At 43.4% G+C, this 12,508-nt stretch overlaps 1 long non-coding RNA gene across 1 annotated transcript in view; it reads right to left on the bottom strand.

Moving 5' to 3' along the window:
* Window positions 1-484: 484 nt before the first annotated feature.
* The window catches only part of LOC311528758, a 114,460-nt gene continuing 102,436 nt past the window's right edge, over window positions 485-12,508 (bottom strand). The window contains exon 3 of the long non-coding RNA XR_014713687.1: window positions 485-671. This is a non-coding gene — a long non-coding RNA (uncharacterized lncRNA). The remainder of the gene's footprint in view (window positions 672-12,508) is intronic.

Genomic DNA, 12,508 nt, shown 5'->3' on the forward strand with positions numbered 1-12,508 from the left:
TCAACAGGGTCAGTCACCCACAGTTGGTAATGAGACCACTGTTCATTTTACACAAATCATTAAAAGGCGGTCAAATGTCAATATCTTTACTGACATGGAATGCATTGAACAAGTAACCAATTTACCCTTGGAGCTACCCTGTACCCTGGTGGCCTTGATTCTTAATGTACCAGTCAGCCATATTTTATGTGCTAAAATTCTCCTTTAGTAATTATAGTCAGCTGTTTATTGACAGGTTGAAAACACCCTCAGGCACATAACATTTTCTTTAATAAGCTGAAATTAATCAACGAATACATTGTGCATATGTAAACAAGCTAGTTACAGAAACACATCACTGTAACAATAATATTATCACTATAATCACTCAGATACTGAAAATAATGTAGGAATGTTCTGTATATTTCAAAGTTGTATTGACCTGTGGAAAAACCATTCTGGATTTCAAAACAGAAAGATATTAATATGGATTTCCTTCCTTTGAAATAATACATCCCACTCTTCTAAAGCATTAATTAAAGCCCTCTGTCGTTTACTTTTATCAGGCCAACTTAATACCATTTACCAAATGTTCAGGCTCTGAAAAATACTGTCATTTTGGGGCATGCTGTGGAGTTATTGTGTTGTCCTTTCTGTGTTTCCCCCTTCATTTCTTCGTGTTCATGCAGAAGCTAATGAAAGACAATAAGGAAGAATTATAACACAGCCAAGGAGAGAAACAGTACATTCAGATGGGTTTTTCTGATTTTTCAGTGTACTCATTAGACTAAGGATGCCTGGTCAGACTTGCAATACAAGCAAAACCTTCTTTAATTGCACATTCTATTTGCCCCTGCTCTATGCATTCAACCTGCAGAGAAGAAAGACATTTAAAGATTACCAAGACAAGTTTGTAATGAAGCGGATACCTCTTTGTCTGTCCTTGCGCCAACAGCAGCAGAAGGGATACTAATTAGAGGGTGAATTATTAGCGTCCCATGGTGCACTGCAGGGGCATTAAAAATGAGTGTAGTTTGTTGCTTGCCTTTTAGATGGTTAGTACTGGTTTAATATATTCTTGTTTCTAGGTGAGCAGCAGGGGACAGTTTTTATTATTATAATTGTTGCATAATTACTGGCCTAAGGTTGCCTATTGTTAAATAAAAATGCTGAGATACTAATGTTTTATTGAACAGTACAAGTAGATAAAATTGTAATATATTTTCAGTGAGCAATATAAGCTTGTTATCTAGCAGTTTGGTGACAACCCTAAGTTGTCTTGTGGATAAGTACTCTGATTTTTGTGGAGGCTGAAAATAAAATGCTAAATATTTGTTTGTTTGTTTTTTAAACTTGGAAGCCAATTGATTTTAAAAATAAAATGGTATTACTTAAAATAATTCCAGACTAAGGGCCAAGTCCTGCAACCTTACTCAGGCAAAACTCCTGTCAAGTTAAATGGAGGTTTTGCCTGGTACAGAGTGTGGAATGACCTTAGGACTCAGCCTTGTTTTTCCTTGACATCCCCTTGACAATGAGCATTTACTCACAAACACATCTTGAACTTTTCCCCCCCATATTTTGCAGTGACATTTGGAACAGTCCAAAGTGATTAACCCGCAATGCAGATATGAAAACAAGCACTGTGCAGAAATAAATGCTCCCAATAAACCCAAATTGGCAAACTGTAACTTTTCCCCAATTCCACCGTAGTGAAATGTGAAAACCTCTAGCTTCTCATCAGACATTTCTGTGATAGAGAGGGTTTTCATAACCTTGAAAAATTAGTTTTTGTGACTGTAAACAAGCCTGTTTATAAGGGAGAAGAACTGTGTGATTACATGGGGAAAAGAGCTTTTTACCTAATCTCCTCAGTATCCTACCTTGGTTTCTGTAGGTCAGTGGTGGACAGACTAGTATGACATCCCATGGTGGATCTAGACATAGATCTGTGTGCCTAGCAACCTGCTCTGTACTGTAACTCCCAACAGATAACCATTCTGAAGTGTAAGGATCATATCTTGCCACTAGTGCATCCTCTTACAGAATCTTGAAATCTGTGGGAGTTTTAGGTGTAAATCAATGGAAGGATATAGCCCCTAAGAACATAAGAATGACCATACTGGGTCAGACCAATGGTCCATCTAGCCCAGTAACCTGTTTTCTGACCGTGGCCAATGTCAGGTGCTTCAGAGAGAATGAAAATGAGTGATCCATCTTCTGTCATCCACTCCCAGATTCTGGCAGTCAGAGGCTAGGGACATCCAGAGCATGGGGTTGCATCCCTGACCATCCTGGCTAACAGCCATTGATGGACCTATCCTCCATAAATTTATCTAATTCTTTTTTGAACCCCATTATAGCTTTGGCCTTCACAACATCCCCTGCCAAGGAGTTCCACAGGTTGACTGTGTGTTGTGTGAAGAAGTACTTCCTTTTGTTTGTTTTAAACTTGCTGCCTATTAATTTCTTTGGGTGACCCCTGGTTTTTGTGTTATTTGAATGAATAAATAACATTTCCTTATTCACTTTCTCCACATCATTCATGATTTTATAAACCTGTATCATATCCCCCCTTAGTTATCTCTTTTCCAAGCTGAAAAGTCCCAGTCTTTTTAATCTCTCCTCATAGGCAAGCTGTCCCATACCCTTAATTATTTGGGTTGCCCTTCTCTGTACCTTTTTGAATTCTAATATATCTTTTTGAGATGGGGCCACCAGAACTGCACGCAATATTCAAGGTGTGGGTATATCATGGATTTATATAGTGGCATTATGATATTTACTGTCTTATTATCTGTCCCTTTTCTAATGGTTCCTAACATTCTGTTAGCTTTTCTGACTGCCACTGCACATTGAGCAGATATTTTCAGAGAACTATCCACAATGACTCCATGATTTTTCTTGAGTGATAACAGCTAATTGAGATCCCATCTTTTTGTATGCATAGCTGGGATTATGTTTTCCAATGTGCATTACTTTGCATTTATCAACATTGAATTTCATCTCCCATTTTTTGCCATCCCCCAGTTTTGCGAGATCCCTTTGTAACTCTTCACAGTCTACTTTGAACTTATCTATCTTGAGTAATTGAGTATCATCTGCAAATTTTGCCACCTCACTGTTTATCCCTTTTTCCAGAGGATTTATGAATATATTGAACAGCACTGGTCCCCATACAGATCTACGGGAGCATCACTATTTACCTCTCTCCATTTTGAAAACTTCCCATTTATTTCTACCCTTTGTTTCCTGTCTTTTAACCAGTTACTGGTCCATGAGAGGATCTCCCCTCTTATCCCATGACAGGTTACTTTGCTTGAGAGCCTTTGGTGCGGGACTATGTCAAAAGCTTTCTGAAGGTCCAAGTACACTATATACACTGGATCACTCTTGTCCACAAGTTTGTTGACCTCCTCAAAGAATTCTAACAGATTGATAGGGCATGATTTCCCTTTACAAAAGCTGTGTGGACTCTTCCCCAACAAATCATGTTAATCTATGTGTCTGATAAGTCTGTTCTTTAGCATAGTTTCAACCAGTTTGTCTCGTACTGAAGTTAGGCTTACCAGCCTGTAATTGCCAGGATGGCCTCTGAAGGCTTTTTAAAAAATTGGTAAACAAAACAGCCCCAGGTAAACAAAACAGCATTTGAGCCTCTTTTGTTTCCTTCATAAAAGATAGTGTGGGGGTGAGGGTGGGAAAGGAAGTCTTTTGTTAAATTTGGTGAAAAATAATTTTTATCAAATTTTGCCAAAAGACAACTACAGATTTGGTCAGCATCACACAAGTACGTAAGAATCATAGAATCATAGAATATCAGGGTTGGAAGGGACCTCAGGAGGTCATCTAGTCCAACCTCCTGCTCAAAGCAGGACCAACACCAACTAAATCATCCCAGCCAGGGCTTTGTCAAGCCTGACCTTAAAAACTTCTAAGGAAGGAGATTCCACCACCTCCCTAGGTAACGCATTCCAGTGTTTCACCACCCTCCTAGTGAAAAAGTTTTTCCTAATATCCAACCTAAATCTCCCCCACTGCAACTTGAGACAATTACTCCTTGTTCTGTCATCTGCTACCACTGAGAACAGTCTAAGGCCATCCTCTTTGGAACCCCCTTTCAGGTAGTTGAAAGCAGCTATCAAATCCCCCCTCATTCTTCTCTTCCGCAGACTAAACAATCCCAGTTCCCTCAGCCTCTCCTCATAAGTCATGTGTTCCAGTCCCCTAATCATTTTTCTTGCCCTCTGCTGAACTCCTTCCAATTTTTCCACATCCTTCTTGTAGTGTGGGTCCCAAAACTGGACACAGTACTCCAGATGAGGCCTCACCAGTGTCAAATAGAGAGGAACGATCACGTCCCTCGATCTGCTGGCAATGCCCCTACGTATACATCCCAAAATGCCATTGACCTTCTTGGCAACAAGGGCACACTGTTGACTCATATCCAGCTTCTCGTCCACTGTCACCCCTAGGTCCTTTTCTGCAGAACTGCTGCCGAGCCATTCGGTCCCTAGTCTGTAGCGGTGCATTGGGTTCTTCCGTCCTAAGTGCAGGACTCTGCACTTGTCCTTGTTGAACCTCATCAGATTTCTTTTGGCCCAATCCTCCAATTTGTCTAGATCCCTCTGTATCCTATCCCTACCCTCCAGCGTATCTACCTCTCCTCCCAGTTTAGTGTCATCTGCAAACTTGCTGAGGGTGCAATCCACACCATCCTCCAGATCATTTATGAAGATATTGAACAAAACCGGCCCCAGGACCGACCCTTGGGGCACTCCACTTGATACCGGCTGCCAACTAAACATGGAGCCATTGATCACTACCCGTTGAGCCCAACAATCTAGCCAACTTTCTATGCACCTTATAGTCCATTCATCCAGCCCATACTTCTTTAACTTGCTGGCAAAAATACTGTGGGAGACGATGTCAAAAGCTTTGCTAAAGTCAAGGAACAACACGTCCACTGCTTTCCCTTCATCCACAGAGCCAGTTATCCCATCATAGAAGGCAATTAGATTAGTCAAGCATGACTTGCCCTTGGTGAATCCATGCTGACTGTTCCTGATCACTTTCCTCTCCTCTAAGTGCTTCAGAATTGATTCCTTGAGGACCTGCTCCATGATTTTTCCAGGGACTGAGGTGAGGCTGACTAGCCTGTAGTTCCCAGGATCCTCCTTCTTCCCTTTTTTAAAGATGGGCACTACATTAGCCTTTTTCCAGTCATCCGGGACTTCCCCCCATCGCCATGAGTTTTCAAAGAGAACGGCCAATGGCTCTGCAATCACATCCGCCAACTCCTTTACCACTCTCGGATGCAACGCATCCGGCCCCCTGGACTTGTGCACGTCCAGCTTTTCTAAATAGTTCCAAACCACTTCTTTCTCCACAGAGGGCTGGTCACCTCCTCCCCCATGCTGTGCTGCCCAGTGCAGCAGTCTGGGAGCTGACCTTGTTCGTGAAGACAGAGGCAAAAAAAGCATTGAGTACATTAGCTTTTTCCACATCCTCTGTCACGAGGTTACCTCCCTCATTCAGTAAGAGGACCACACTTTCCTTGACTTTCTTCTTGTTGCTAACATACCTGAAGAAACCCTTCTTGTTACTCTTAACATCTCTTGCTAGCTGCAACTCCAGGTGTGATTTGGCCTTCCTGATTTCACTCCTGCATCCCCAAGCAATATTTCTATACTCATCCCTGGTTATTTGTCCAATCTTCCACTTCTTGCACGCTTCTTTTTTGTATTTAAGATCAGCAAGGATTTCACTGTTAAGCCAAGCTGGTCGCCTGCCATATTTACTATTCTTTCTACACATCAGGATGGTTTGTCCCTATAACCTCAATAAGGATTCTTTAAAATATAGCCAGCACTCCTGGACTCCTTTCTCCCTCATGTTATTCTCCCAGGTGATCCTGCCCATCAGTTCCCTGAGGGAGTCAAAGTCTGCTTTTCTGAAGTCCAGGGTCCGTATTCTGCTGCTTTTCTTTCTTCTTTGTGTCAGGATCCTGAACTCAACCATCTCATGGTCACTGCCTCCCAGGTTCCCATCCACTTTTGCTTCCCCTACTAATTCTTCCCGGTGTGTGAGCAGCAGGTCAAGAAGAGCTCTGCCCTAGTTGGTTCCTCCAGCACTTGCACCAGGAAACTGTCCCCTACATTTTCCAAAAACTTCCTGGATTGTCTGTGCACTGTTTTATTGCTCTCCCAGCAGATATCAGGGTGATTGAAGTCTCTCATGAGAACCAGGGCCTGCGATCTAGTAACTTCTGCGAGTTGCCGGAAGAAAGCCTCGTCCACCTCATCCCCCTGGTCCGGTGATCTATAGTAGACTCCCACCACGACATCACCCTTGTTGCTCACACTTCTAAACTTAATCCAGAGACTCTCAGGTTTTTCTGCAGTTTCATACTTGAGCTCTGAGCAGTCATACTGCTCCCTTACATACAGTGCAACTCCCCCACCTTTTCTGCCCTGCCTGTCCTTCCTGAACAGCTTATATCCATCCATGACAGTACTCCAGTCATGTGAGTTATCTCACCAAGTCTCTGTTATTCCAATCACATCATAATTCCTTGACTTTGCCAGGACTTCCAGTTCTCCCTGCTTGTTTCCCAGGCTTCGTGCATTTGCGTATAGGCACTTGAGATAACCCGCTGATCGCCCCTCTTTCTCAGTATGAGGCAGGAGCCCTCCCCTCTCACGCGCTCCTGCTTGTGCTTCCTCCTGGTATCCCACTTCTCCACTTACCTCAGGGCTTTGGTCTCCTTCCCCTGGTGAACCTAGTTTAAAGCCCTCCTCACTAGGTTAGCCAGCCTGCTTGCGAAGATGCTCTTCCCTCTCTTCGTTAGGTGGAGCCCATCTCTGCCTAGCACTCCTCCTTCTTGGAACACCATCCCATGGTCAAAGAATCCAAAGCCTTCTCTCTGACACCACCTGCGTAGCCATTTGTTGACTTCCACAATTCGACGGTCTCTACCCAGGCCTTTTCCTTCCACAGGGAGGGTGGACGAGACCACCACTTGTGCCTCAAATTCCTTTATCCTTCTTCCCAGAGCCACGTAGTCTGCAGTGATCCACTCAAGGTCATTCTTGGCAGTATCATTAGTGCCCACGTGGAGAAGCAGGAAGGGGTAGTGATCCGAGGGCTTGATGAGTCTCGGCAGTCTCTCCGTCGCATCGCGAATCTTAGCTCCTGGAAGCAGCAGACCTCTCGGTTTTCCTGGTCGGGACGGCAGATAGATGACTCAGTCCCCCTGAGGAGAGAGTCCCCGACCACCACCACCCGCCTCCTTCTCTTGGGAGTTAATGAGTGCACAGAATTTCCAATAAGGAGTTATACACATGCATTGTCTAGAGGCAGAACCCATTCATTAGGTCTTAATTCTTGGGTGAGAAGAAAAATTAGCAAATAGTTAAAATTGAAAAACATGGCGGTTCCTGTATAGCTCTTTAGCTCTCTTAACAAAGCTCTTTAAATAATTATTCCAATGCCCTTTTAATAGTTGGACATGTTGATTTCTAAAGATTTTTTTCATGGAAAATATGATTTGCCATAATAGATCTGAAATGAAGACTGCAATTGAGTCAGCCCACTTCCATGAACTTGGGTGGGCTTCAGAATTTGAGGTGGTCTAAAGGCTCATAGGATTGGAACACTTTCTACTGCCTCAAAAGTCGCTCTTTGTCTTGCTGTCCTTTGTCTCCTAAGGACATTCCTGCAAATCCTGCTGTTGTCATACCTTATTTGAGACTGAATATTACATTTATGGTATTTTGTAGAAAAAGCAACCAAATATTTTATCATTAGTAAAGCGACTTTTCTTTTAAAATTGCAAACATTGTAAAATTTCTTAAGGGAATTAAGTGGCTGTAGGTGGGCTCCAACTTGCATGCCCATTCAGGGCTAGATATGATCAGTCTCATGGTAGAAGGAGAAAGGAAAAATTATTTAAAAAGTAATCCCTGCAGTCATCACTGTATAGCTCACTGTCACTGACTGCAGGTTCCACATCAAACCAACTCAAACAGACATGCTACCCCTTCCCCTGCTGCTGCCCCTAATTTCAATATTAATGGTCTAGCATCCAACAGACATAACTCCTGAACAGCAACTTAGTGTTAGTTGCCAAACTGTTAAAATCAGTGACAGGAATATAGTGCTTGTCCCTTTAAAGGAAAAACATTGTTATAATACTAAGTGAAACAAAGGAGGAGGATTGAACTGTTTTCCATCCATCTGCACCTGATGGGATATCACACACATACCCATCACTACCTTTCCACACTAAAATCAGCAGCATCACTATCCATTGAACTTCTTCCACCTTGACCTAGAAAATACATTACAGTCATTTGCTATTTTTGTAATGAAATGCTGATCTGTGCAAGGCTATAACCCATGCTGGCACATCTATACAATATTTTCCCTACAACTTGCTGCAGGTTGCCAATCTCAGCAAACCCATGATATTGTTGAACAATAAGAGATCACTGACCTTTCCTTCCTCTCCAATGGATGGGCTATTTAAAGATGAAGCTGCTGTAGAGATTACAAAAACTAAGGAACTGATGGCAGGTGTCACATGTAAAGTGTCATCGTATGGTGATTAGAACTGTGCCAAGCTGCCCGTTTTTCACAAACGTCCCCATGCATATTTGTGAACCTGATTTAAGGGGAAATTGTCATATCTACCAGCAAGCACAGGTTTTTATTTCTAATGTCATGAAAAATTCACCATCATCAAAGTCTCACAATAGCTCCAGGGAGATATTTCATTTTTGCAGAACATTTTTTTCTTTTTTGTGCATTAAACGGCAGTTTTTCATCTGAGATAAAAAGATTTTGCAGCAACATGCAGGGAAAAAATCCACAAGACATTTTGCATTTTTGGAACTTTGGGTTTTCCAGAACTCTTCTTCACAAATGATTTTTTCCCCTTTCTGGTTATAATAATTTCATCTGTGCCCATCTGATTTCAAACAAAAATGGTCTTTCCCTGTGGCCACTAGCACTCAATGGTGAAACTCTGATTGACTTGTGCAGTGAAGGATCAGGCACTACCCTAGGTTTATCCAACTTTCACTAAGCAAAGCCAATAGAAAAAAATCAAAACACTTAAGCATGTGCTTAATTCCACTCTTATTCAGCAAAGCACTAAAGCTTAAAGTTGAGCATTTTCTTGAGTCTGACTGCAGCTAATGGGACTTACACACATGCCTAAAGTTAAGCATTTTGCTTAAGTACTTGCTGATTAGGGATGGATTGCTGAATTGGAGCCTAAGCTATTTATTTCTAATTTAAATTTGTAGCTTTTTCATAAATCTCTGGTAAAGGAACTGCGTTAAGGCATTAAGGGTAGACATTTCTAATTATATCTTTACAATACAACTTTATAAAGTCTGATCTAGGGAATCAGTAACAGCTTTTCTCATGGAAGGACTGGATCCTCATGTACAGTATTCAGAGTAACAGCCGTGTTAGTCTGTATTCGCAAAAAGAAAAGGAGTACTTGTGGCACCTTAGAGACTAACCAATTTATTTGAGCATGAGCTTTCGTGAGCTACAGCTCACTTCATCGGATGCATACCGTGGAAACTGCAGAAGACATTATTATGGTTGGAATTCAGATGCTACATTAATGCTGATGTATGTGGCTTATTGGAGAAAATATGAGTGTAGGATTGCAGCAGGAAAAGCAAACATGAAGGTGTAAGATAAAGCAGACTTCCTTCCTACATATACCCAATACCTTCTTCACCTTGGTTGGTAGATTTTCTTCATCTCTAAGCATTCTTGTTGAGTGTGACTTCCAAGCTGACATTAACCCTCTTCACATCCTCCATCAGAATCTTGAATCTCATTTTGGTAGTGTGAAGAGATGTTCTCTCTTCCCCATTGGCCAGCATTCCAACCCATACATCATGGCTGGAATAATCATGGTTTTATACACTTGGTCCTTTAGTTTACTTGGCATTTTTATCACAGAGGATTCCTGTCAGCTCCCTCCATTTGCACCAAGTGCTTTCAGGCAGCTGCTAAAATACACATCTACATTCCCATCATGGCTCAACAACAAACTGAGGAATTTGAACTGTTGCACAGGCCTTAAACTCTATACCATCTAGTATTACTGGCTTCTTGTTGTCCCTCTCACTGATGCATTGCATGTACTCCATCCTTTGTCAGCTGATTCATAAGTTGTTTTCTTCTAATGTGGCCCTTCATTTTTCTAGATCCCTTTCCAGTTCATATTTATCTTCCCAGCACAAGACAATGCTCCATGAAGCTAGGGTGACCAGGTGTCCGGTTTTTGACCAGAACACCCAGTCAAAAAGGGATCCTCGCGGCTCCAGTCAGCACTGCTGACAGGGCCGTTGACTGTCCAGTTGGTGCCGCCGTGCAACAGGGCTGGCAGGCTCCCTGCTAGCCTCCGCGCCACGTGGCTCCCAGAAACAGCTGCATGTCCCCCCTCTGGCTCCAATATGTAGGGGCAGCCGGGGACTCCGCACACTGGCCCCGCCCCAAGCACCGCCCCTGAAGCTCCCATTGGCCGGGAACCGCAGACAGGGCAACACGCAGAGCCACCTGGCCGCACCTCTGTGTAGGACCTGCGGCTGCTTCCGGGAGCTGCTTGAGGTAAGCACCGCCCACAGCCTGCACCCCTGACTCCCCCCCTGCACTCCAACCCCGTCCCCCAGCCCTGATCTCCCTCTCTCCCTCCAACCGCCTCAGTCCCAGCCCAGAGCACTCTCCTACACCCCAAAACCCTCATCCCCAGCCCCACTCCAGAGCCTTCACCCCCAGCCAGAGCACTCCCTCCCTCCCGCACCCCAGCCCACTGAGCCATCCCGGTGAAAATGAGCTAGTGAGTGAGGTGGGGAGAGCAAGCAACGGGCGGGGGGGATGGAGTGAGCAGGGGCGAGGCCTCAGAGAAGGGCCAGGGCATGGGCAGGGCCTTGGAGGAAGGGTGGGGCAGGGGGTGGGGCAAGGGTGTTCGGTTTTGTGCAAGTAGAAAGTTCGCAACCCTACATGGAGCCTTTCTCCTAATCCTGTTTCAAGGTGTCCATTATAATCACAAATTGGAATGGTTTTAAGACTGACCCTTGATGTAGACCTACTCTCACAGTGAATGGCTCACTGTAGCCACAGCTGCTTCTCACTACTCTTGTGCTACTTTGGTACGTGTCCATGATAATCTGAATATATGTCTCCGGCAGACTGCACAACTGCAGGCACCACTATAAGCAATTCCCTGGGATATACCCAATATCTCTAGTGTTAAAAATCTGGATCTGAACTTGTGGCTTCTAGTCATTTGTGTTTTTCACTGCTTCAGCTGTTTGCTCACTATCCCTATGTGATTCAGTTTGGACAGTGGAATTAGACTGGTGCTTTTGTTTAAAGTTCACTTCACTTTATGGTTTTCATGCTTTATCACAATATTGTTGCATTTGCCATTCTAGTCCTGACGGAAATTGGTTAAAGCCAAATAACAGTATTTTTTTTTAAATCCATGAAACCACCATTTCTATTCACAAAAGGTTTTATAAGATTTGTATTACCTAAGGGCTAGATAGCGACTTGGACTATGCACCTGCCCAAAGGAGTAAGACGAACAAGAACTCTCCCTTACCACACTTCCACTGGCAACCTGGACCTTTGGTCCAGATGCACATAAATAAGTGGGACTACTCACCTGCTTACTCCTTCCCTGGAGCAGGTGGGCAGGGACTGAACAATAGGAGTTAGGTGCCTGTCAGGGGGCCCCTGACCACCAGATTTGGGTGGGTGATGTTAAAACCTATCACACTGAGTCACAGCGCCACTCAGTTTTGGCCCAACTGCCCCTGCATCATGACAGGGGAGTGTCCGGGCCAAATTTCAGTTAAGGTGGGAGGCCCCCAGTTTGCATCGTGCACAAAGCCCCAAAAATTCTTTAATCTGGCACTGGTTTCAGATACTCATATGCCCGCCCCCCCCATACCATAGTATCTCACAGTCTTTAAAGTATTTTTCTTCATCTAGCCTTAAATTAGAGGTCTAAACTCCTCGACATTATCTCTTTGGTAATTCATTGAAATTCTGTTACTTGGACTATTCAGGGTGAGGTAAAGATTTAGGGCCAGATTTTAGAAACTATTTAGATGCCTAAAGATGCAGATAGGTGCCTACCGGAATTTTCAAAAGTGTTTAAGTGAGACAGGCACCTAACTCCTTTTGACTTTCAATGGGAGTTAGGCACCTAACCTCCTTTTTTTTTTTTCAGCACATAAAAATACCTTTGTAAACCTGGCCCTAAAACCCCGTTCTTGAAACAGGGCCCACCCACACAAACCTAGGTGCAGGACTGGGGCAACTTGGCAGCCTTAGTTCTGAATTTTCTGACTTTTATCTGTTTAAAGGAAACCCTTTAAAATATTGAAACATAATTTTTCTGTGTTCATATTTCTATTGTGTCATTTACTTTAAGAAGAAGTTAGAAGTCAATAGAGTGGTTTGTCGTGAAAGGTTATCGTGGTCCTCTCAG

The sequence above is a fragment of the Lepidochelys olivacea genome, assembly GCF_965140295.1.
Source record: "Lepidochelys olivacea isolate rLepOli2 genome assembly, chromosome: 12".
Taxonomy (NCBI): Eukaryota; Metazoa; Chordata; order Testudines; family Cheloniidae; genus Lepidochelys; species Lepidochelys olivacea.